General features: G+C 40.3%; 1 long non-coding RNA gene across 1 annotated transcript; it reads left to right on the top strand.

Annotated features, from left to right (window-relative positions):
* Nucleotides 1-6,932: 6,932 nt before the first annotated feature.
* On the top strand, nucleotides 6,933-26,411 carry LOC116788535. Its single transcript, XR_004357669.1, has 3 exons — nucleotides 6,933-7,069; nucleotides 19,255-19,258; nucleotides 26,402-26,411. It is a non-coding gene; the product is annotated as an uncharacterized LOC116788535 (long non-coding RNA).
* The last annotated feature ends 224 nt before the right edge of the window (nucleotides 26,412-26,635 follow it).

The following is a 26,635-nucleotide window of genomic DNA, read 5'->3' on the forward strand; positions in this document are numbered from 1 at the left end:
CATGGACTGTGCACTTTGCAAAAGCTGTGCTTTCTGGGCAAGAACAAAGGAGTGGAGAAGACTGGGGGCAGCAATGTACTGCTCCCCTGTTTATATCCTTGGTCACATTTATGCTCAGCCTCATACCAACCAAATAATTTGCAAAACCTCTATGTATAGCTTTGAAGTATCAATTTTCTAAAATACTTTTGCAAACACAAGGTTTCTCTCTTTTCTCCTTTTCCCATTTAACAACTCAGTTTTGTGTCATACTTTTCATTACAGTGTTGGGTATAGACATTAATCTGGGATAATTACTAAATCCAAATTCAAAAGCTAGAACTTCACACCGCTAGGATTTTTTAATATTTTTATTTAAGCAACTATTGAAATAATGCATATACATCCCATATCCATGCCCCAAAGAACTCCAGCAAGACAGATTCCAGTTGCATGGGATTTTTGTATATAATGTCCAGTAGGCAGCGGAGGGAAGTGCTGAATGTGGAAACCAACTAATTTTCTTAGTTTCAGACCTTATTATATTTCCCTATTTCTTTACTCTTTGGAAAAAAAACAAAATGCAATCTAAGGTCTGGTATATTCTTGGGTTGCCCTGGAGCTCTCTTCAACCGTCCTGTGACTGGAAAAATTCTCTTCTCTGGTCTGGATGTTGAAGTTACTTGATGGGGCTATCCTTGATAGACAGCTGACCCAACACTTTCAAGTAGCATCAAAGCATTACACTTCGATGGCAAATCTAATTTATTTTTCCTTTAAAATCCAAACTAGAGAAGCTATTCTGATTAACTCTGTAAGGAAAGACTTCCAGATATACTGACAACACACTGACTGGTTTACCATTGCAACTAGAGGTCCCTTTTCAGGTGCGTAATTTAAATACAGGTTTGAAAGTTTTTGTAAAATTTATCCCTCCATGGTGCTTATTTGATGTGCTGTTTGAATCACTCATGTTACAAGATCAGTTAATATAATAGATAGGTCTATATAAGCTGGGGATACGGTTAGGAATCTTGGCTCTGTATGCACCAGGTGTGCAGCTGTGCACTCCTTGTCCGCCAAGGCCTTTCCCCATTAGCAGTGTTAATAATCAGGCTAGAAATGAGCACAGCAGTCTGAGAGCACCATATACAAACTAACTGAGAACCTTTGGAAATGCTAGTGCCCTGCCTTCCCTTCTCAGGCAAGAGCCTCTCTCTGCTCCTTGCATATATGCAGCTAGTTAATAGTTTTCCAGCTGAGGGTAAGTAAGTGAGGTGTAGGGCTGCTCATGGCACTCGAGGACCCGTGCAAGTTGTTGCATGCATTTGAAGTGGCTTCCACTGAGTTGCTATTTACACAGAGCTCCTGATACTTTGCAAGGGGTGATTTAACTGTAGCCTCCCACAGCAATACGCTGCACAGGCACTAGTTCTGCTGTTTGTATGTTAAGTTTAAAATGTGGCAATACTTCAACAAAGCTAGCATGGCTCTGTGTTTACAAAGGTGTTGCATCAGCCTTGCCTTTGTTCTGCTCTCATCTTATCAGAGTGAATGACTGATGAGTTTTGCCAGCCTGCAGGGTGTTGGCATGTACTCTTCTAAGGAACCTGTTGCTGCTTTTAATTTCTGAAGTGCACCAGCGTAGGCTGGGGAGAGGGTCAGAGCATGACTGAGCAGCTCCTCTGGTTGACAGAAGTGTCTGTGGCAACCAGACTATAATTCAAGTTCTCCTGCTAGTTCCCAGTCTCTGAGAAGGCCCAGGTCTGGTTTAGCAATGTCACAGATATCGGTGACAGCATGGCAGGACCCTATGGGCCACCTGAAACCTTCCAGTTTTTGTCACACTGCACTGCTGTTGCCATTTCTTGTACCTTAAGTTTTAAACCATTTAATATCAAGATGGGGGGGGGGGGGTTGTTAGCATTTACATGGATCAGATTATGATCACTCCCATGCCCAGAGGGATGTGAGACTGATGAAGAAATAACAGATTTCCCTGTGCATTTGGAACAAGGCTGTAGTCTATTTGCACGCAGAGAGGGGAGCGGTGACCATGTGGAAGGACTCAGCCTTGTACTGCAGCCAGCTAAAGTGATGACTTGACAGCCCTGGCAATATGCTGATGACTCACCACACCTATCAATCGAAGAAGAGCTGGAGATTTGCTCTGTGTAAAAAGAAATTGCTCTTTTTATTTGCTTTATGTTGATTTTTGCCTTCTTTAAGATGCATTGTGAACCAAAGACTGGTAAGATGTTTCATACCTTAGCAAACAGGTTTTTTTCCCTCTGTTTTTCCAAACCTGAACTTGTTCAGGGGCCTTTGAATAGAAATACAGTTTGCTTTTTATACTGGGTGTTTCAGACGTGTTCTGACTGCATCATAAAATGACAGAAGGAAAACTGCAGAACACTACAACAGAAGACAACCTGCAGCTGTTAGTAACTCTGAGTTAATTGTTCTCCATTAGACCAGTGCCATTCTCAAACACACCAGTAATAGACGCAACGTCAAAATTAAAGCAAGAGAGCTTTGCCTCGTGTTTTGCACTTCAGGCTGTGCCAGATACCTGGCAGGAGAAGCAGAGAAGCACAGTTTCTTACAAACTTACAAACACCTCCCCTTCATCCCCTCCCATTAAAGCTGAGCTCCAGACACATTCCCAGTGGCATTCCCAGCAGACAAAAAGTAGTGTGTACTGTGGCTAGTGCAGAGCAAATTGAGTGCTGCCTGCCTGGCCAATTGCTGCCATGGGGACTGTGAGATGCCTGACTTGCGTCCACCCTTCCCTTGGTGGAGGAGTTAATTTCCTCCTCTATCTCACTGCCAGTTTTCATGAAACCCTGTGAGAATGTAATTATCGCTGAGATTTCTGTCCTTGGTCAGATTTGTTTGATGTTGGCCAACCATTCTCCCAGTTCCTGGGGAGAAGGGGGAGGGTGGTGAGATGTGCAGTGCTATTGAATAAAATGGCTCAGCAGTTAGATGCATTCCTATGTGCGGTATGTATCTAAATAATTTGCTTTTACAGCTAAGCGTGGTATTAAAACAGAAAAATATACAATGAAGCTACACAGTCCTGAGTGATTCAGTGGCTTCTTGTCTTAAACCTGAGGTCATCTCCTATAATGAGATACATCTGAAATAGAATTTTGCTTCTCTCAGTAAATAACACCTTTCTCTGCTTCATTCCCAGGAATGAATATTGTAAGTAGTTGAGAAGAGAGGATATTGGTGCAGGTGGTTGATCTGTCCTCAGTGGGGTTAGAAAAGCTGAAAATAACTCTATACTGGAATTTGCTTATGAGGATTTCTTGCAGCTCCAGATTCTGATAACAGATTACACTGGCACAGCTTTACCTGAGAGTACACACAGGTAAATGTAGTTTGTTTGAACTTACATCAGTATTGATGAAGAGAGGATTTAGTCCTCAAGCCTTCACTCAGGAAAGCACCTGTGTTTTAGAAAGGATGCTCACACGCTGGCTTAGCTCACTGCCATGCCTCAGAAAGCACTCCTCTAATTTACGGGCTTTGTGTGCATTATTGAAGGGTGGCGAATTAACTGGAGGTGAAAACAATTCTAGCACATTTCTTCAGCTGCTGGCAATACATGTAACTCCATTGTCTTTAATAACAAGTGCTAATTTTACACCTGTTAAGGACTTGAGAAAGAGCAGCTTGGCAGTGCTGTGCCTTCTGGGGTAGATAATGAACCATTTTGTGTCTCTGAGTCCTGGCTCTCTCACTTACTTGTGCTGGCTGAAGCATTACGAGGGTGAGATGTGGATTTTATTTCCTGCCAAGGCTTTTATATTATTATTCTGCCTCTCTCTTGCTGCTAGTAGCCATATGGGTGACTCTTTCAGGAACGTGCAAGCACTGTATTTAGTCTTAAGCCTCTGTGTAAATGGTTTGAATGACTTTCTTGACCTGTGTGATCAGTCCTAATATGAGAAGAACATTTGAAAATAGCTTTGACTTGTACATACCTTTGTCTCTAGAAGTGAGGGCAGTCCTACCTCAGCTTTGGAGCAGTTTGAGTGAGAATTTTTGAAGTCACTAATTGTACAGGCCATCTGCTGTGGAGGGGGAGAGCTGAAAAATGGTAGGTATTGTCTTAAGTGTGCGTAATCCAATTTTTTTTGTGAATGCAGCCTTTAATCACCAGTCTTGTAAAGTGAGGCATCTGCTTCTGAATTTAAGTAGCTGAGACTAATCAGACTAATTCAAGTCTTTCTGCAATAGTCCTAATTGATCAACCTAATATCTTTGCAAAAAAAAAAAGAAAAGAGAATAGTTGTTTATTTTTGTTACTCTTTGCAGTAAGGAAGATGAGTCTTTTAATCACTTCAGTCATGAAAGTTGATGTAGAATTTTGTTTACAAAATACACCTGTTCTCATTTGTTGCTACTTCAAAGCCTGTGCTGTGCTTTAAGGAGAAGAAAGTGCTGACGTATCTCCTACCAGAGTTCTCTTATTCTCTTCATAGTGCAAAAAGTTATGTTAGCATGAAATACAACTTAGCCTGAAGTGGATGTGAATTATTCTGATGTAAATTGTTAGTTTGATCTGAAGTATTTAGTCTGAGGAGAAGTTTTCAGTTAAGGCTTTTCTCATGTTTCCATGCCATGCCAAAATACTTTTCAAAGCTGAGCACCCTGCTGTGAAATCATTAGTATTTAAGTGCATAGTATATGCACTCAGCAAACATTAAAGCAAGCTCTCCTTAGAAGAGTGCCATTGAGGATAAACTGAGGAAGAGTAAAGGCACACAAGTTAGTGAGTCAAGTAAGTTGTAGTCTTGGCTCCTTGTTCCTTACTCTGGCTATTGGAAGATGCCCCACATCCAAGAACTATCAGTCTGATATTGTCTGGACCTGCCCAAATGTTTTGAATCAAATGCAGGAACATTATTTACAGGATAAAAATGTGCTTCTGAGGAAAGGGTGCTCATCACTGTAACACTAACAAATCTGAATTCTGCTAAACTTGCCTCAGGTAGGAATTCACTGATATTTTTACAATTGAATATTGTCACGTTCCTGGGGAAAGTTTATGTGGATGAAATGATTCATTTTATTATACACATAGACACACATGCAGGCAGAAAACTGTGGTAGCAACAAAATTGCATTTCTTTGCTTTGTGATCTTGTTAAAATCAGGTGTTTTATTTACTGGTGTTGAAAGCTAGAACAGACCTTCCTTATAGCTTCAGATAAATCCTGACATTTCACACAGGCCTCAACCCTGGGCAGATTATTAACCCTTGAGTGAAGTCTAATGTATAGTGAAAGTTATTCATACACTTGAGCCTTTATCTTAATTGTCATTTTCCTACTGTATTAGGGAGCGGTTTGCTGTGCCAAGGGCAGAAATTCCTCTCCATTTCTATTCAGCAGGTGCCTGTGGCACCAGACCTCTTTCTTAAAAGGCATGGAGAATAGCTCTCATACTGTTCTTATGATGGTAACATAAGAAGAGAAGAAACCATAGTACTGTACACAGCAATGAAATAATGCCTGTTGGTTTGTAAGGCTGTAGGGGAAAATAATCAAGGGAAATGGCAAGGGTAATCCAGTGAGAGTTAACTTAAAAAAATCTGGCATTACACAAAGTCAGAAACACATGACAGCTTCCAACTCACTTCATTTCACTTAGTTAATATTTCACAGAATATTTGCATGTGTAGTGCTGATCAAAACTAAGATCTAGTCCATGTAAGCCTTTTACCAGATAAAAAACCCAACATCCTCCAAAGAATACTTAAGCATAGATAATAATCTTGGCTTAATATGTCATGAGCATTTGTTACAAATGTTTTCATCCTTTACCCTTCTATCTTTTACAAAGACAGCACAATAGCATTTGTAGGATGTGTCTGGAATGGTTCTTAACTCCCAGAAGTTGTAGCATAAAAAAAATCTTACTAAATGAAGTTACTTGAATGCTTCCTTTGACTTGTTCTTTTCTATCATGTCACCAGGATAACACTTTGTTAACATTATCACTGCAGTGGTAGAATGAAATATCTTGGTATTGTAGGGGTTGCCACAGCCCAAGATATATTGAATCACTTTGAAAAACTAAGTCTTGGACAGTCTTGGTCATAGTCATGGTGCTTTCATTTGGTTTGCTGTTCTGTTGGTGCTGTTGTTGGAAGTCTATTTTACATTATAATCCCGGGAGGAGTTGTTAACATCAAGTTTCTGATCTTTAAGTAAACAGTGATCCAGTTCTGTTTAATATCTTTATCAATGATCTGGATGAGGGGATTGAGGGCACTCTCAGTCAGTTTGCAGATGACACCAAGCTGGGCAAGAGTGTTGATCTGCTGGAGGGTAGGAAGGCCCTGCAGAGGGATCTGGACAGGCTGGATCGATGGGTTGAGGCCAGTTGTTTGAGCTTCAACAAGTGAAGTGGTGGGTCCTGCACCTGGGTCACAGCAACCCCATGCAGCACTACGGGCTTGGGGAAGAGTGGCTGGAAAGCTGCCCAGTGGAAAAGGATCTGAGGGTTCTGTTTGGCAGCTGATTGAACACGAGCCATAGGTGGGCCAAGTTGGCCGAGAAGGCCAGTGACATCCTGACTTGTATGAAACATAGTGTGGCCAGCAGGATCAACACAATGATTCTCCCCCTGAACTCAGCACTGGTGAGGCCACACCTTGAGTGCTGTGTCCAGTTCTGGGCCCCTCCCTGCAAGAAAGACATTGAGGTGCTGGACTGTGTGCAGAGAGGGGCAAGGGAGCTGGTAGGGGGTCTGGAGTGCAATTGTTATGAGGAGTGACTGAGGAATGGTTGTTTAGTCCGGAGAAAAGGAGGTTTGGGGTGGGGGGGACCTCATTGCTGTCTACAACTACCTGAAAGGAGGTTGTGGTGAGATGGTGATTGTCTCATCTCCCCAGTAACAAGCAAGAGCATGAGAGGAAATGGCCTCAAGTTATGCCAGAGAAAGTCTAGATCAGATATTAGGAAAAATTTCTTCATGGAAAGAGTTGCCAAGCATTGGAACAGGCTGCCCAGGGAAGTGGAGTAACCACCCCTGGAGGTATGTAAAAGATGTGGATGTGGTGCTTAAGGATGTGGCTCGGCAGTGCTGCATTAACATTAGACTTGATGATCTTAAAGGTCTTTTCCAATCTAAATTATTCTATGATCTAGTAAAATTTGTTAAATAGAATGTCTGTAGCATTGTTACCAGAGGCTGCTTGGGCACTGGGCTGTTTGGCAAATTTAGGCAAGGGCTCCTTATAAACTGAGAGGCTTAGAGGGAGCACAGTTTTTCAGAGCCTGAAAAACTCTGAGTCTGGGCAACCAGTTGTTGACTGTCTTTTGCATATGCAGTGGTAGAAAGGCAAGTAAGCTGTTGTGAAGATAGAGGAACAGAAGGAGAATCTGGGGAGATAAAGTGAGAAAGGTGGGCTAGGCAGGACTGTACCAAAGGTGTTACTGTCAAGAAGTGGGCTTGCACTGATAGCAACTAATGGGAGTGCTATCTGTCTTATTTGGTTGCAATCTCTACTATCATATTTTGGGGGCTTTTTTAACTGGAATGTGGGTATGAACAGGATTCTTTAATATGTGGGAAGTGCCTTTCCACCCTCAGCTGTGTGTTACCATCCTTTCTCAAGAGGAGATCATTGTATCCTCCTCACCTCAGCAGTCTGCAAGAACATGAAGTAAGAAGCTTTTTTTCACTCTGAATAAATGATGATGTGTTTTGGAAGTCAGCTCTGACAAAATTTGACACTTCCTATCTTCTGACATGCAGCCACTTGCTGCAAAGAAAGTGTTTGTGACGCAGGAGGCATGAGACCACCTAGCAAGAGCATATAATATAGTCCTCACTCTTAATACTTGTTTAGTAATCTCTCAAGGCCCAGTTCTGATCTTTGACCCAGAGCTGCCAAGACTGGAATAATGGTGGTGTTTGAGAACAGAAGCAGCTTAATATTTGGAACCTTTCTCCTGCTGAAATTTTTGTAGTCTGTGTGTCTAGAAGATGTGAACTTAAATTTATAATGAAGTTAAGTTTTTATTTTGGTAAAATAAATAGGCTTAGTTGATTCAGCCTTAGTCATCTGCAAACTCTCCAAGTGACATAACTTACGCAGGAAAGGTATTGTATTTACCCTGTATCTTGTCTTGTGGAGGGATGTGATTAGCTTAAGGGTCTTTCTCTCCCTGCTCGCCACTCCAAGTTCAGGTCTACCTGAATCAAGCCTAACAGATCTGAAAGTAGCATTTCAAACCTTGCTCTACTAAATTCCTTTTTGAGGAAGCTCTAATCTGAGTATTGCTTCATAAATGCAGTACTGTCAGTAAGAGCTAAGGTTCATGAGGTTCTTCTCGCATATACTTTTGCACATGTGTCATAAATTTAAGTCCTGGCACTTAGTTAAGATGTTGCAAACAAAACCTGCATGGTGGTTTAAAAGGTGCTGCATAATCCATTCACTTTTGTCCACATCTTGCTATTTGCTTTGCTGGTTAAATCCATCCTCTGTGCTACAAGTTTAAGTCTACAAAAGTTAGCATAGTGCATGTGTACTTTAAGTCGATTGCTTCTTTCATATTCTGTCCAAGTTAATCCATTTCAGCCAAATTTTTTAGCTGAAGCTTTTGGAATCCTTCCCTTATACAGCCTCATTTGATTCTGCAAATGTCTCTGTAGCGATACAGACAGATGAGTATCTGGTTAAGGGCTAAATGGAAATGAAGATGTCCTTAAGACAGGTTTTAGGCTTTCCTTATGTTGGAATAGTTCTGCTGTTGAAAAGCTTTGAGAGCATTAGACTGAATGGGGAAGAACTGGGATGTGAGGACAGATGATTATGATTTGTTTGGGTTTTTTTGAACACAGACACTTCCTTAGATTTCCCTCTGTGGGAGAAATGTAGATACTTAGGCTGTGTCCTTATTGAAGGTAAAGCAGCACGGTTTTACTGAAATCAGACTGATACTGCCTCTATAGGATCAGGCTTTAAGTCTTTTTCATCACTTTGCAGAGCAAAACAGGTGTGCTTTCCTCTAAAGAACATTGTGTTCTCTGTGGAGCTTCATTGATGAGCAAAGAGAAATCTTTCCATTTAAATAACTATATTTTATATTGATGATAATATGCTGAATTCTATAACCCCTTCCATCTCTCAGAAGGATCTTAATAAATCCATGAGTTTTGGGACACTGTTTCATCTGGATGTGGTAGATGGATGTAGATGTCATGGGGTCTTTAATTTTCACTCTTTAGATTCATTCCCCTTCTTTCTGATTAATTTCTCTATGGGGTGTCTGCCTTTTACATCATGGCAAATGGAGTGCCAGGGGGAGGGAGATGTAATGTTTTATTAGGAGCCTCTGTTTAATGTAACTGTGCTAGTCCTGTGAACTAAATATGCTATCAAATGTAATTCCCCTGAGATGAACAGACTCAGTGATACTGGGAGAGCTGTAGAACATATACAAAGCTTGAAAAGCCAAATCTTTTCTGTACCTTTTTTCTAAGCCTGACCCAGGGGTCTTTTCTGTTAATCTTAAATTTTTCTTTCTTGTAGAGAAGGAAAGAGATTTCAATGTATAGTATGTATTTGACAGCTGATTGAATGAAAAGGCTGGAGAAAAAGTGTGATATGTATTGCAGCAGCCCTGGGAACATATCAAAGAGAGGCTGAAATCAACACAGTGTATTAGGAGCCCACATGTGCGAGGCGTGTTCTCTTATTAAACAAGTTTTTGAATAAGTCTATTGATGCACAGAACTGAAGGAATTGTGGAGTCAAAGCCAACATCACTCCATTATGTCTCTGCTTTCACATTTTTAATTCTATAAGACTAAGTAAGGTCCATATTGCTGCTTCTGTAGATTACAGGCCACTGTTTTCCTTCCCCACCTTGGTTAGTGTGAGGTGATGTGGTGGCACTGGAGCTGAAGCACACTGGAACGAACACTTATCCTGTAGCTTCTCTCCTCTCTGCTGGGAGAGATTAGTTGAGCCCCCATTGCATTTTCCTACAAAGCCTTCTGCATATTTACATGTGTATCCCAATTCCTCTGCTGCCGTGAGGCAGAAGCTGCACAATCCAAGAGGACTGCAGAGCAATCCATATGGCACTGATAGGCATGAGCAGTAAGTCGTGATGTGAAGTTACAGCACACTAGCACAAACTTGCCCACGTTCTCAGGGCTCCTTGATGTGAAGTCACTTTATACTTTGAAAGGATAGGTGGAATAAGCTGCTTTGTGTATCTGCACTGGGGGTGGTGTGTAATCTCCTCGGATTAACCTGTGCTTTAGCTCCTATTGTCTAAGACTAAGCAGTTGGCAATTAACAGAGGAATGATTTTCCCTTTTTACATGTGAAAAACAACATTACTGCACAAACAGTACTTGCTTGTACTGTGTGTGGCTGGGTTACCTTGATGGTTTCTATATTTATCTAACATGTCTTGCTCCTGCTTAATTAGTTTTACCCACTGGTACTAAGGATGAACCTAGAGATATTTGGAAGCATGCCAGCCACAAAACAAAAGGTGTATGGGAAAGAAGTGACTTCAGATCTCCCAAATATCAATCTAGTGCTTAGCTATTAAGCTGCCTTCCTTTTCATTACTATAAAGAACACTTTGAATCCGCCACAGACTATTTAAGGGATCTGAGGGCAAAACACTTGGTTTCTCAATCTTTGTTTACTTCTGCAGTGGTACAGTAATTGCAACTAAGTGGAATATTATGAAGCTTATGTGATTAATAAGCCTCCTTGAGAAACCCAGATGCAATATACTGTAGAATGATGTAACAATGGTACCTTTACTGATCAAAAAGTGATTACTTCTCATCTATAATTAGTCTAAATTTTTGTAGCCAGTACTGCCCCAGAGACCTTCCTGCTTCATAAACCAACGATTTGAATACTATATTGACAAGTCAAATTTATATTAACTAGAAGTATAATCAAGGACTTAATGCATCCTCAGTAACATGTAAAGAAGTGTTTTTAAAAGAAGATAGCATTCTAATATGAACTAAGTGTTTTTCTAGTATCTCTTTTCCAGTGAGAAGGGGAAAGCAATGCATACAACTGCAATTTTCAATTGAAATTTTAAAATCTAGGCTCTGCATGTGATATTGGATCTAAACTAGTGACCTTTGAATGCATACCTACTTTGTCATAACAAACGCTCCGCTAAAACACCCTACCCTCCTCCAACCAGTAACTTCTTTAAACACCATGGCTTCTACTGATCTCTGCTTTTGCTGAACTACCTCCTATGATGGTATTGTGGTCTGTGGGGAAACAATTCACAGTCAGTACAGTTTTATTACAAAAAGGGATAATTCTTGAATGGCATTTTGTTGTTGTTGTTACAGGCACTCTGCAGAAGAAATGCTGCCATGCACAAGTATCTGTGGTTACTTACACTTCCACTACTAGCTTTTTGTCTTTTCTGTATTTCTTTCCTCCTTGGAATTTTTGTCTGCATTCACCATCTCAGGCCTTGAAGCAAGATGTCAGGAAAAACTTCTTGGGAAGAGCTGCTCTTTCTTCTTACATGTTGAGATTTCTTCCTCAGTGGATACTTGTTTCTTAGCCCCTCGTGCCTCCACTCAGGTGTTCACACAACTCAATCTGATTTATTGTTGATGTTCCTCCAGGAAAGGCAGTGGTAACTTCTGTCCTCCTGATGCTTGACTTTAGGGTTGAGTTTAAGAAGTGAGTGCACCTTCTCCTAGAGCCAAACTGCTGTGTTGTCTTGGGGAGGAATTAATTGATCTTCTAAATACTTTTGCCTGTGACAGCACCCGTGCAGGAAATACGTGTGTCCCTGTGATGGTCTGGTTACTGTGGTTGAGGCAGCATGCTTAAGGGTGATACAGGGGCATCATCGATAGCCAACTCTGAATCACAGTCTAAGTGACCAGATTCTGTTTACAGTGCCATGGGTTGGAACATTCTGTGTCACAAGTTTAGACAGAAGTCTGGAGTCATGCTTAGTAACTGTGCTTTGCAACACCCCCTCCTGACTCACTGTCCAGGGAGTGCTATTTCATATCAGAATGTCCACCTGGTTTAGGGGAATTTGACCCCTAGTCCTTCCACATCCACCCTTAAAACCACTAAATTGTGGTCTGCTTTATTCCCGTGTTGTGACAGTGTAAGGGACACAAGTTACTAGGTTTAAGCAGTGGGGGTTTGTAGTGGTGACGTGTTTGAGTAGGTCATGAATTGTTCTGTAGTGGTGACCTCTGCTGCCAACCAGCTCTGTGGTAGCTGGAAACAACAGGGGACACTCCTCATGGGCCACAACCTCAGCTAGTTAGTGTGTGATTTTTCTGCTCAAATGTATTTAAACAAGAAATATTTCTTCATGAAGAAACTGATAGTGCCACCTAGACCTACTGTGCTACCCATCACCTCACTGGGGTAACTTTGACTGAAAATAAGGCATGTTGAGACTGGGGAATGGACACAATACATGTTTTATGTAAAAATAAAAATCAAACCACAAACAAAAAACCAAAAACACACACCACATTATATTTGTGTATACCTGTCCTTTTTCCCAAAGCCGAAATTATCGATCAGAAATGTGTCTCATTTAGTAACAAATGAAATAAAATTCTCCTGACTTGTGTGTTTCTGATGACAGACAGAAAGGTTAAAGCTGGTAAACTTGTTTTAAAAGCATGCTCTCAGATCACAAGCCTCTGAAAATGAGTGTTGGATGCTTAGAGGAGCTTTATGAGCATGCCTTTTGTTAAATAGCTGCTCTGATCTTGCTTATTCAGTCTTTAAATTAATGTGTAAAGGATGCCCATAAGCAACCAGCAGCTGAATTGACTGTGATTAGATGGATTATTACTATTACTCAGCCCAACAAGTTGCTATATGTTTTGTGTACTCAAGCAAATTTTGCTGTGCAGGCAAGTGGAATGATATGCACATGGGCTATCATAAAATCCCTCAAAATATCCCAGGATTAGACAAACAGATTTATGGAGCTGAAATAGAAAGGAATTGCCTGTGTTTCTAAATTAGAGGCTTTCTGGCATTTATACACACAAATGGCTTCTATCTCAAAATACTTTGTTTTGAGCTAGCATCAGTTCAGTTGCTCCTTTTCTCCCCCTGCTAGGAAACAGGAGTCAATTTATCAGAGCATCAAACTGATTAAAAAGACATTATCTGCTGTATGAGCTCATTTAAAGAGGTCCGGAGCTTCCACTGGGTTGCAGTGTTTGGTTGAATTAATTTCTCACAGTAAAAACACAATCTCTTGGTTATAAAATTCTTTAACTCTTTCTCTTGGGGTAAAATAACTAGGAAGTTCTTAAAGTTTTGAAGCCATGCAAAATGCAGAATGTTGTGTGGATCCCTGGTGACAAAGTAAGCCTCGAGGGCCTGACCTGGGCTCTGAGTTCACACTCTCCTTAGGAAGGACCAGGGGCTGTTGCTGCCTGGGCTGAAGTGTGCTCTGACCTACCTGCTTCAGGCAGTCATCCAAAGGATGGCCAAGGGAGGGTGGAAAGCTTTTCTTTCTTCTGTATCATAGAATCAGCCGGGTTGGAAGGGACCTCTGAGACCATCAAGTCCAACCCTTGATCCGCTACTGCCGTGGTTACTACACCATGGTACTAAGTGCCACATCCAGTCTCATCTTAAAAACCTCCAGGGACAGAGAATCCACCACTTCCCTGGGCAGCCCATTCCAATGCCTGATTACCCTCTCTGTAAAGAATTTCCTCCTAATATCCAACCTAAACCTCCCCTGGCACAGCTTAAGACCATGCCCTCTTGTCTTACTGAGAGCTACCTGGGAGAAGTGACCCACCCCCACCTGGCTACAACCTCCTGTCAGGGAGTTGTAGAGAGTGATGAGGTCTTTCCTGAGCCTCCGCTTCTCCGGACTAAACAACCCTAGCTCTCCGAGCCTCTCCTCATAGGACTTGTGCTCAAGTCCCTTCACCAGCCTTGTTGCTCTTCTCTGGACCTGCTCCAGCACCTCAATATCCTTCCTGAACGGAGGGACCCAGAACTGGACACTACTCCAGGTGTGGCCTCACCAGCACTGAGTACAGGGGAGGAATCACTTCCCTGGACCTGTTGGCCACACTGTTCCTGATCCAGGCCAGGATCCATTGGCCTTCTCGACCACCCGGACACAATGCTGGCTCCTGTTCAGCTTCCTGTCAATCCAAACTCTCAGGTCCCTTTGTGCTTGGCTAGTAATTCCTGGAGACCTCTGGAATGGAGATTGAGGTAGAAGCTGAGCACCTTGTGAATGGCAGGTAAACCTGGTTTTGAAAAAGAGTCTAGACGTGGATTTGTTAGCAGAGATACAGTGATTCTATTACCAATTAGGGAATCAGAGGAGTAAGACCAGGAATATATTGGGAATGAGGGGGACTGGGAGGCCCTGTGGACTTCATTTCCAGTTCCTTTCCAGGCCTTGCGGTTGGAATGAAATTTCTAGAATTTGTTCTGATATACAGAATATGTTTTAATAGCTGACTGAATTTTTAGATACCAATTTATCGTTTGTTGTCTAGGAGAAAACAGATAAGTGATGGCCTTAGTGCAAGACTGGAAATGACCATTAAGACAAATTCTTATTTTGCAATTTCCAGGGGTTCTTTGTGGAAACTTATTGGCAGGAAATTCAAGCCATGAGTCAAACAGTTTTAACACAAACAGTATTATTTCAATCAAGGGACCTTCTTTGGAAATAAACTATAAAAATAGAGGAGAATGTTTTATTTCTTCTTTAAGCTGTTGTTCAAGGGTTCATTTAATCATTTTAAGGCTCACTGACTGCAGTGTCTTACATGTATGTTAAAGTATTTTATTGACTAGAGGCATATTCCCAGCGAGAGGCAAGCACTCATGGACTATGGACCTTGCTCCACAGGTCTCCTATTTGGTCCATATTTGTATTTGCTACTACAATATAGTTATTTTTCATATTTTTTTATTGGTGGTTTGTTAGAGCCTCGTGGACTGCTGCTCTGACTGCTGCATTTGGGAAGAGAAGGAAATTACTGTAACCTACACAGCAGCAGTTTCCCTGATCTTGAGTCTGAGACAATGTATTTCTGATGGCAGTTTGTTGGATAGGTGATAGCTTGAGATCAGGAAGGCATAAATTATGTGAAAACACGATAGCAATACACTGAGATGCTGTGGTATTTTTTGTACAACTTTATAATGAGGCTGGATCACATTGTTATTAAAGTAGCATCTGCTGAATGGAGAGGGGAGGGCACCAGTGTAATGGTGATTTTTGTCCTTTTGCAGTGATTTCTGAACAGCTTACAGAGGAAATAAAGAGTTGTCTGTATTTTTCTAGTCCTGTAAATTCCCCGCAGAGCTGTTTGTTTTCACATTATGCTGCCCTTGGGAAGACCCTTGCAGCTGAGGCCTTCCCAGTCTGTTGTGAGCACACCTAGGAAGTGTTTATAATCAAAATAGAGCAGGCAGAGAAACGGCAGGAGATGAAAGACATGGAATAACATATTCAGAATAACAGGTCATCTCTACCTCTTCTTCTAGCCATGGGCTCAGGCCTCCCTGTACACACTTGAATGTCTCCTGCACAAGCTCTTCCCTGCCTATTTCAAATGCGCATTCCACTGCATGCTGCATAAATGTGAAACCAATGTCTAGGCAAAAACTTCAGACTTGTTGGCCCTGAATAGAGTGTGACAAGTTGAAAGTGGGTCTCTCTTGCTTGACTTTTTTATCCTTTAACACTCTGTTGTGGTTTGCCATGTTGATAAAGATGCTGAGCTGAAATAAAGACAAGAAATGGCACTTGTATAAACTGAAGACTATCCACTTAGTCTGTAAAACCTAGCTAAGTGTATCCAATGTCTAAGTTAATCTTCAATCATCTTTCTAAAGCTTGTAGATCAATGTATTTTAATCATATAGCATGCTATCAGTCAAGTGTAAAAATAAACTTCCTTTTTAAAGATTAATTTACTTAATTTGCAAAAGCCATATATTTAATGTGCAGGAATTTTGATTTTTTTTTTTTGAGAGTTCTTTGAATGTTCATTGAAGTAAGATTTCTATTTATAATTTCTATTTCTATTATATTAGAGTTGACAGAGAGGGGAAAAAATGAATAGCCATCTGCTAATCAGTTTATTTCCCATAATGAAAACAAATGTGCAACTTCCCTAATCTGAAGGGCATAGAGCACTAACTTTGCAGGGAGCCAGTTGCTTGCTGTCCAGGGAGGCTGCTTTCATCTTGCAGAAATAGCTGTTTGTGGAAGACCTTGATTGTGAAAGACTGCTGCTAAACTTGCCATGACTGTTCTGCCTGAAGCCAAAGGAGGCCTTGGTAGATATTGCAATGTGTAAGACCTATGAAGCAGATATCAATCAATATCTTCAGATGCAGAAGGCTCTGTACCCACGTCCTGAGCCTGGTCCTGCTTAAAAGTCAAGCAGTTGGTAGCGAACCTAATCAAAAACCCTGCTGTGGAGTAGCACACTCCAGCACACTGAGAGTTGTGATAATGTGAATGTGGAGTTTTTGGAGTTATGGGCAGGGTCCACTAGCCTCAGTTTCTGGGTCTAAGGTGAGAAAAATTTTAGGCTGGTAGTTGCTTCGTCCACTGCAGCTTGTCTAATGCTGCAGAAAGTATGGACTACCAACTAGATAGAAGCTGTGTCTTGTTGTGCCAGGTGATGTCTGAATAGTGTGAGAGTAAGCTCTTGCAAATCCTCCTTAATTTCAAGTACAATGTGAGGTGGAAGTGGTTTTTCCCTGATCTAGTGGCTTTGTAGCACGTTAATAGAAAAAGTGAGTTCTTGCTTCAAAATTGATCTTGGGATATGGACTGAAGAGGAAAGTTTATCTAAACAGACAGGATGTGTCAGTGATAGGTCCTGTACACAATTAATCTCTCTGCACAAGCACAAAACAAAACCAGTGTTCTCTTAGCTATCTCTTAATCTCATTGTAGGAATGGTTCATATACCTGAAAATCTGCCTCTATGAAGGTGCCGGTGAGGGAGATAAAAATATTATTGAAAGTAATTCTTACTAATGTTGAACTCTGTTAATGAAGATGGTGTTGAAAGATTTCAGTGTTACTGTCAGGCAGTTAAAAATATGTCAGATTTAAGATGTTTGTGGGCTGTGTTAGACTGGCCAACATCCTGATGGAAGAATTTCCAATCCAGAAGTGCTGGTGTGAGGAGGGGGAAAAAAGAAACACTTTCCTTGCCAACATGTTGGTAGAGGGAACAATTTTCCTTGCCAGCATCCTGGAGCAAGGATTTTTTTTTTTTTTCTGTCTGTACTAACTCTTGCAAAACTATTTCAGCGTATGAAATGTGCATGCTGAACAGTGGCAGTTGTGACTCTTTTTACAGCTGCTGCTGTTCTTTTTAGGCAGAATCGAGTGAGGAGCTGGCAAGGTATTCTCAGACTAATCAGTCCATGAGTTGTGGCTTAGATCCTGAAGAGCAGCAGTAGAACTTAGATCTCACAAGCACCAGTTCCATGTAGACTGTGCTGGTCCAGGGCTGGCTTCCAGGCTGGAGCAGATGGAAGGAAACAGTGGCCCTGGAGCCCACAGAGAGCTTGGAGAGGGGAGGACTGTAGCAGCTGTGAGGGAGGTAACATGAGACAAGTCTCTCCATAAAGTTTTGGGTGCAGAAGTTCCTCACTGCTGTTGAATTGTGTGTTGTGCTGCTTGCTGCTTTTGAATCTTTCTGCTGTGGGAATAAATCAGCAATCCCTGTTTTCTGTTGATTTAGCATGATGACTGTGATTGTCCCCACAAATAAATGCCTAGGTAATGAAGACTGAGGAGTGAAAAATGAAACCCTTCCAAGCAGACTGGTGCTCTTATTTTTCCCCTGGCAGAAAGCAGGAACAGGGGAATGGGACAGTAACTCATGTCAGAGTTGGTAGCTTAGTGCATCAAGCCTGCGTGAGCTTAGCAGTGCCAGTTGGACCAGTCTGCTTTGAGACTGCCCATGAGACTTCTCTTTTGACACAAACAGAGAAAATAAGCATCAAATTGGAATAGAAATATGAAAGCTTGTTTCTGTATTGAAAGCTCTTGGAGAGCTGCAGCTTTGTGACATGCCTCCTTCCCAGTTTTATGCTGTGGTGGTGATTTTTCCGACATGGAATCTGCAGTGAGGAAGCAAGGGAAACACAATTCTCGCTGAGAGCACAAAGGTGTTCACAGTCATTAGTTCAGGAAAATTTGTAGTTAAGTGGAAAGCTGTGGGCTAGGGAAAATATTTTACAGGCTATGGCTTTTGAGTATTGAGCATCAAAGAAAGTCCTAAGTCCATGGAAGAATATGTGATTTATTAGAGACCTTGTTAGAAAGATGGTAGTATATTTTCATACGTGACTTCTCCATGTTAACATGGAGATTTCATGGACTGATTAACAATATGACATGACCTAAAAATCATAGTGCTTATATAGCTTTCAAATGCTTGCTTCCTTTTGAAGTACCTTCTCAGATTCTCCAGGTCCTCTAGAAAAAAACCAACATAATTAAAACATTCACAGTTAACGTTTGCTGCTTTACCTTTGGGAGTCTGTAGATGAGTATATGAGAGTGAATGTAGATCATCCTCTCAAATGTGCTGGGGTTTGTTCAGCCTCTCAGCATCAGCGTATTTTTATGTGTACCCTCTACTTTAAATACTATGTAAGCAGAAAAATGAGCTTTATGTCAGTTCATACAGGAACAAAACTGGCTAGGACATCCTGAACTAAAGGAATGTGACGTACCATGGATTCGTGCTTTAGCCTGTCTGAACTGGAGTGCTTTCCATTCTTTCTCCTGTGATTCCTAATTTTAAGTCTTCTCTCGTGGCTGTCCTTGGTGTAACATGAATTCAACCATTCTTGTGATCCCTGTCAACTCCCCAGGAGTTTCTCTCCCTTTCCTGTATTTTATGAAAGAGCTGATGAAGGAGCTATCACAGAAAAGAGATTTCCTCTTAAGTATTTCTTTGGCATAAAGCTAAATCAGATTGTCTCCACATAACTCTTTATTTCAGAGATAAGTCTTTTAAAGAACCTGAAATGCATGGCTCTCTTCTCTTCCTGTCCCCTCAGTGAATGAACCAAGTGCTAGATCACATGCAGTCCCAGTTTGCCTATAGCTTTGGATTCAAACTGCTCAGCTGATGTCTGTTGCTGACGTTTGATTTGCCTCTAGTCTATAACATACTGACACTCAGGTATCTGTTTCACCATGAAGCTCACGGGCAAGGGCACAGATGGGTGCAGTAAACCTTTCCATAGAGGAGCAGACCAGCAATTACTGGCTGAGAAGTGACCCGTGTAGGTTATGTGCACAGACATGAATTCAAAGTTCTGCATGCGATTCTGACTCTAGCACATGCTCTGTGTACGTGTGCTTAGTGAATATTATTTAAGCCTTGTTTTGGCCTAGTTTAATCAACACTTTAGAATAAGCTGGTAGGTGACGTTTTGGAGGTCTTTGAATTGCAGCTCAAGAGATTTCATTTCGCACCAATTAAGATCTGGTAATATCTTAAGCTAGTAAAAAGGAACCTCGTAAGGAGAGGAGTGCATCGGTTTAATGTTCGTATGGTAATTACCTATTTTGGGGTGACATTTAATAGGCTGAAGTTCACTGCTCTTCATTTTATCCTTTTGTGTGGGGATTGCTGGAAAAGAACGTGTACTTAACATTTTGGGATGTGACAAAGGAGGAGAAAATTATACCCCTTGGCTTTGCTCTTTTGATCTTGCATTTTTACCAAGGTGAAAATGCAGTGTGACTCAGATGTTAGCTACAAAGTATATTTAGTTTTTTTTGTGTAGGACTTGCAGATAAATTGGTCGTTCGGATAGCAAAAGCATTTCTTTCATGAAAAATAACTTTTTTTTGGGGCACTTATCCATCCTTTGAATATTTGTGGTTATTCAGACTATGCAGTTACTTTGCAACAGGTGAGTTTGGTGATATTTGAAATAGAGCAAAGGAATTACATCTGCATTAAATCCTATTATACATGAATGTCAATTTAATTTGTAGACAAATTAAAGGATCTGTGACATTTTTATTTTATTGTTTTGTATGAAAGCAGTATCAACACATCTGTGTTGACTTTTAAATGCAAATAATTAACCTGTCCAAAGAATTATAACAGGGGCATAGGCCTCAGTTTCAACCAGTGAAAACTAAAGCCACTGGGATTTACCTGCCTTTTTTTTTCCTTTTCATTTTAGCATTTTAAAATGGACAATTGAACACTTGAGAATGAGCAGTTTTAATAACAATAAAAGTTAAGGTTTCTTCACCATGGGAGGATATGGTGTGTATGAGACTAAATGTCTCTCAAGGCTACTAGTAGGGAGGGGAATTACATGGAGCCTTACTTCCATACCATGAGTCTGTCTATTGTAAAATGAAGGTGTGGATAAACAGGAGAAAAGTGAACCCACTGTATCTTCAAGTTACACTAATGCATGTAAAACTTAGTGACTTTTCTCTGAATTTTTTTTCTATCTCTGAAAAATCTTCTCTTTAGGCAGGTAGGTACCCGTTTTCAAAAAAGCAAGAAATTTATGCCTGAGGAAATATAAATAGCAGAAGGTGAGAGGAAAACGGACAAAGAAAGAACTTGGATGCTGATAACAATGGAACCTGAGAGGCATATTTAGAACAGCAATTCCCCTTGTTTTCAGACACCCTGCAGAACAGCGGGAAGCTCTTCAGGGTGGTTTTCTTGTGTTGCTGAGAGAAATGAAGTGTTTCCTTAGAAAAAGGCCCTTTCTTGGGTGGTCTTGTGAGAAGTGAAGCTTTACTGCTGTTCCTCTACTATATTTACAATAAAGATGCCTAAATAATCTTAAAAGGTCTCTTAAAAAATAGACTGTTAAAATGCATCATAGTTCAGGATTTGCATGGAGGAAGAGAGGGAAGGATAAGATTTTTTTGACCAAATCACCTGATCCAAATTGATGGGGAGGAGTTTCCTGAAATCACCAGTTCTGCTGCTAGTTATGGGTCTGGCCCATTCATCACTGCTCATGCCCGAGCCTTTAGTCTCTAACAAGAACCACACATCTGCTGGTGAACATGAATTGGATTAGTACACTTGGAAGAACTACACCAGGTAATTATAGCTGTTTCTTTTAAAATCAGTGTTGTATACTCTTCTATAGAAAGTATTTTCTGAATTAATCATAACAGCAATGCTGCTGAAGTGAAGCACCAGAATCTGTCTACTGTAAATCTACCAGCCAGAGAAGTTTCTTTAGTTTATACCAGCTTGAGAATCTGTCTCAATGTTTTTTATTGTTCTGATAGAGATTTTGTCTGAAAAGAACAGCCAATAAAAGATTTTTTCAATTTGTCTAAAAGTGGAGTGAGTACAGTAACAAAAAAAACTAAGAAAAACTTCACAGGGTTACACCCAAATTTAAGTAGCAGAGTTTGCTTTGAAATTGAACAAGAAGTAATTTTAAAACTTCTTCTTCCTCTAATATTACAGGATAGTTTGTTTTGGGTTTAAATTAAAGTTTTACCTTGATTTCTTTCATTATGAAAATAAGAATCAGTTGCTCACTACGTTTAGCACATCAGTCACAGCAACATTCAGAAGCAATTTCTTTCAGACTCAGAACCACCCCTATTAACTAAAGAGCAGTGGTGTAATATAAAGTAGTGATATTAATTGTTTGTTGAACAGAAATTTGCTACATTCTCATCTCTAAACAATCTACTGTACCAGAAGGGGAAGATCAGACTCTTTTCTCCTCCCTCAGAAGAGGAATTTTTTTATTAAAATGTTTCTTCAGAGTGTCTTGTAGTGTCAGAAATCAAAGGTCATAAAGATAGAAGGCAGGGTTTATTTATTTCTACCCAGCTGCTCTAATTAAAGGGTCAGAAGCAACCAGAGAGTCTCAGTTCCCTTTGGTTCTCAGTAAACCTCTGCAATTTATTCTGGAATGGGTGGAGAGGAGGGAGGATAAAACAGACATGTCCTTCTGGCTGCTGATCTTTTAAGGTCTTTGATCACTATCTACTTGATTTTTTTATTTATTTTTTTTTTTGTCTGCTTTGCAAGAGGAAGGAGCAGTGCACAGGTAAATTAAATAAGAGCATTTAAATAATCAGGCATCTGATGTAGAGAGAAGAACAGGAAGGAGTGCTGCTGCTGTGAGTTGCAGAACAAAACAAGTAGCAGTTTCAGTTCATAACTGTCTGTCTGCTATTGCTTCAGTGTTTGTCTTTAACATTATTCAAATGTATATATGCTTTTAAATTTCTTTGTTCTTGTTTTTCTGTTTAAAAAATATACTGAAGAAATAAACTCAGCGGGTGTTAAAGTCAGTGAATATAACTGCAGCTGCCCTCTGGGCTCTTTGTGGAAGTGGTTGAATGTCAGGAACCAAAGTGAGTGTTTATGGGCTGGAAGGTGGTATGTGCTCTGTACCAAGGCATTTGACCCAGGATGTCATGGTCTTAGGGTGTCATTACAGCCTGGTATGCTCCAGGAGTGCTGAGACTGTTATAACGTGCAGCAAAATCATGCCTACCCTCCTTTCATTGCAGTGAGTTCTCATAATTTGTTGCTTATGATGGTGGCTGTGCCAGTGTATTTCTGTGTATATATATGAACATCTTTATGTACACATAAGCACGAGTAACTATGTGGTAGATAATTGATTTACCTCACTCATGCTGTTAATTTGCAGAACTCCCTGCCACGAGGACTGATGCTGAGGGCTAAGACATTCCTGAAACAATTATACCGTTGTGGTTAAATCTCAGTTGTGTATGGGCTGAGGTTAGAGAAGAAGTGAGACTTTGCTCACTTGGTTAATAGTGTTGGTCAACTTTCTGGTTTCCAGGATTGGGTATTTAGTTACCTGGTTTGGTACTTGCTGTATGCACCTGTGTGAATTGCCTGAAAAGAAGGGTAGAGAGGGAATTAACACCTGAAGATTTGCTTCCTAATTCCCTCTTCAAAGCATCAGATTGAAAATGTGTTATTTGTTGACTGCAGAACCAGTAACATGAGCTATGTTTTTGGTGGAGTCAGCTCCCTTGTTCTTACCAGGAAGTGCTAGTGTTTTCAGTTTTTCAGCTTTCATCTTGAGTCTTAATATTTGATATTAATCTTAAAGCCCTGTCAATCTTATTTCAAGATATTATCCAAGTTTCTTGGTTTAGCTTTTTGGTAAGAAGTTTAAAAAAGTGATATAATTACCCTAATAAAATCTCCAAATGCTTGTGAACAATGATGGCATTTCTAGCTGCTTCCTGATTACTGGAAACATGACTCAGAAGGTTTGGTTTTTTTGAAGTTGGATGACACTATACTTTACCAGCTGCAGAAGACCTAGTTTTCAGACTGTGGTTAATTTATGAAGATTGTCTTATTTTGATTTTTTTAAAAAAGATTTAAAGTAAGTAGCTTTATGTTGTCTGTGTCTGCTTCTATTTATCAAAGCTCCTTTTGACAAGTGTAAACAAAAAATTAAGCTCTTTTCAGTTATCTACACTGTCAAACCTTCAAAACCATTATCTGGGGGAGGAGAAAGGTAGTGAAGGAAAAATAGTCTGTCAAATCTGAGATAAAGGGAAACTTTAATGGTGGAGTGAAGACCTGAAAGCAGGCTCATGCAACAAAGACCATTAGTGTAGGAAGTGCTGATCAATGATGTTACATAATTCACAACAAATATTTATGGCCAGGCTGGTGGCTAGCAACAGCCTCCTAAAGGCTTTAGAAAATTTGTCTTTTATTCTGCTCTAGAGGAACCATTTTAGACAGAACCACTTGGGGACAGTGACTGCAGCGCCATGGAAGCAAATGGAGTGCAGTCAGACCATGGCCAGGCAACTGAAGTAGGCTTTGCATTATCTCGCCCCCTATTTTAATTTGTGTGGAATTTATAAAATACGCTGGGGGCTCCAAACAGCAGTGCTGACAAACATGAGCTGCACATGTGTATGGGGGAACGTATACTGTTGTAAGTGGCATATTACAGAAGGGTAAATGGAAATTATCTCTAAGCAGTTTTTCTAAACCTTGTTAAATGCTGATGTTCCATCCTTTTAATTACCAACGAGCTGGCATTTATGGCTGTGTGTAAACAAGAAATGGAAGATTTTATAACACCTTTTATCCCCTGACATGTGGTGAGGGAAAATCAGTCTGTTTTTATCCTCAGGCTTCATCTGCCATAGGGCAAAGTTTGTCCAGTTTTCCCATGCACAGAGGTTTTCATTGCTTGTGCAGTTTCTCTGGACATCCACGTTGCCTGTCTGGATCCGTTCCTGACGTGAACTCAGTCGTATGTTGTTAGGTGATGAGTACCAATCTACTGGCCTGTGCATAATAAAACAACTGTGCCTGCATTTTAATAGCATATTTAACTGAGTGGTCTTGCTTGTTTTGTTGTGCTTCTGCTGTTGCCAGTAGTTTCAGGATGGTATTACGATATACTCAAATCATGCCTGTTTCCAGGCCCCCATCTCTACTGCCAGACTTTCTTTTAGGCTGGGAGGACAAGTTTTGGTGGTTTATGCATGGCTAGTTACTCTAAATACTTTTTGTTCCTACTTAATGTCTCTTCTAGAATGGTCTTTCCTCAATTTGTTGCACCTCTTATCCGTACACCTTAATCCCCTCCTCTCATTTATGATCTTTGCAAATGATCAACTATAGCTCCCCTAAAATGCTCAAGATTTGTTGCTGTTGGTGCTCAATGATTTGAAAGTTGAAGACTGAAATTGTGCTGTTTGATCTTTGGGCCAGTGCAGATGTTAAATGTCACAGAGGTGGCATGTTCAGACTTTAGGGCTGAAGTTCGTTTACCACTGACTGTATATATTTAGTGCTGGTTGTGAATGAACTGTTAACAGGTCTGCTTTTTGACTAAAACAAGAATGAAATGTAAAGAAAAAGGAGACTAGTTAAAAGCACAACAGGTTAAATGTAATCCTAGTAACTTTTAGGGTAGGTTTTAACCTATACTGTTAGCTGTGGGACACTAGTGTTCCTTATGGGTTACGGACAAAATTAGTGTTGCTGGGATTCAAAGCAGAAGGTTTAATTTTAATTTTGCATAATTTCGTGTTGATGCATTAGTAAAAGTCCACTGCCACTTGCTTTTCATGTAAGTGAAGGAATTCCTACTAATCTTTAGTTTATTCTAAACCCAGGTTTTATTTTACTAATTTTTAGGAATATATGTAGATACTCTAGTCCTCCAGTAACATTCTCTTTTTATATTTACCAGATTGACTGAAGAGCTATTTGATTTTCTCTTTTGGAGTAGGACAGGCAAATGCAGATGCCTGCCTGAAATTTTGCTAGTTACTGCTGCCCAAGTAGTCAAAGGCTGTTAAAAATATAGAAATCTCCATGAAGGTGCATTTTATTGGGGAACTAGAAAAGCATTAAAATACGTAGAACCCCCTCTAAGGGTCCTGTTCCCAAAATTCCTCTCAAAACAAAACCCATGGATCTTCTAGGGATCCATCCTCTAGATCTAGAGTAATTCTTTTCAGAGGTGCAAATGAGTAAGTTCAACTACTTGTGTAACGTTTCCTTTTTGAACACCTAATGGCAAGTAAGCAAAAACTAACTCCCTGGTCTAATGACTCTTCTTCATGTTCCTTTGTAAGTTCCCAAATGAAGCTTTTACTTAAAGAAAATGTCAAACTGTATCATCTAAGGAAGTGAAATTATGATTCATTATGATCCGTGGGATCAAAGTTTCAAATGTTTTATGGCACCCTGGGCACTCAACTTAGAAATTTTCTTTGGCGTCTGTCAGAAAACAACTGACTGTAAGCAGTGCACTGGAATACAAACTTGCCAATCACGTGTTGACTGGCATTTCTGATGTACACTGGAAAAAGAATTTCCCTTTAAGGGGAGGTTGCAGTATTGATCTTATGTAGTTGCTATTCCTTCCCCATATTCAAATTAACATGGAATTCTAGATGCGCTATTAATTGTATCTCTTAGCATAGCTGTAAGAATATGCTATTAAACCAATTGACTGAATTTTTGTTTGTTGAAGCATCTTACTTCCTGCTTTACATATGTCTTAATTGCTTCAGGTTGTCTGAAATCTTTTTAATGTCCTCCTAAAAAGTTTGAGATCTCTTCCCTGTTCTTATTTAGGAATTCTGTATGGTGTATGTATCAGGCTCCATTTGAGTTGAATGTGTAGGGGGAGACTGATATTACAAATGCAGTTTGTTTGGAACGTTCACTATTTCTTTGTAAATATTAGGGGGTTTTTTTGTCTCTGTGTAGCACTAATACTTGGTAATAGCTTTTTCTTTGAGGGACTGCTATTTGGTCCTATGCAGAATGTCAGTAGGGGCTAAAGCGTAACTTAAATCCTTTAGATAAAGGTTCTAATGAGTTTAGTGAGTCGATGCTCTTATCCTTTGAAGGCAAACAGTGACCATAAACTTTATCAAGGTCTTTCATCCACAACACTGGCTATAGACAAGCTATAACCAGACTCTCCATATGACAGGAATTTCAGCCAGTGTATCTCTTGGTGGAGCAACCATGTCCAAATACAAATCTGTTCAGAGCATGCTCAGGTTAAAGGCTTCCCAGGAGGCCATAAAGCTTTGGGGTGAGACGGTCT

Source organism: Chiroxiphia lanceolata, chromosome 6 (genome assembly GCF_009829145.1).
Source record: "Chiroxiphia lanceolata isolate bChiLan1 chromosome 6, bChiLan1.pri, whole genome shotgun sequence".
NCBI classification, from domain to species: domain Eukaryota; kingdom Metazoa; phylum Chordata; class Aves; order Passeriformes; family Pipridae; genus Chiroxiphia; species Chiroxiphia lanceolata.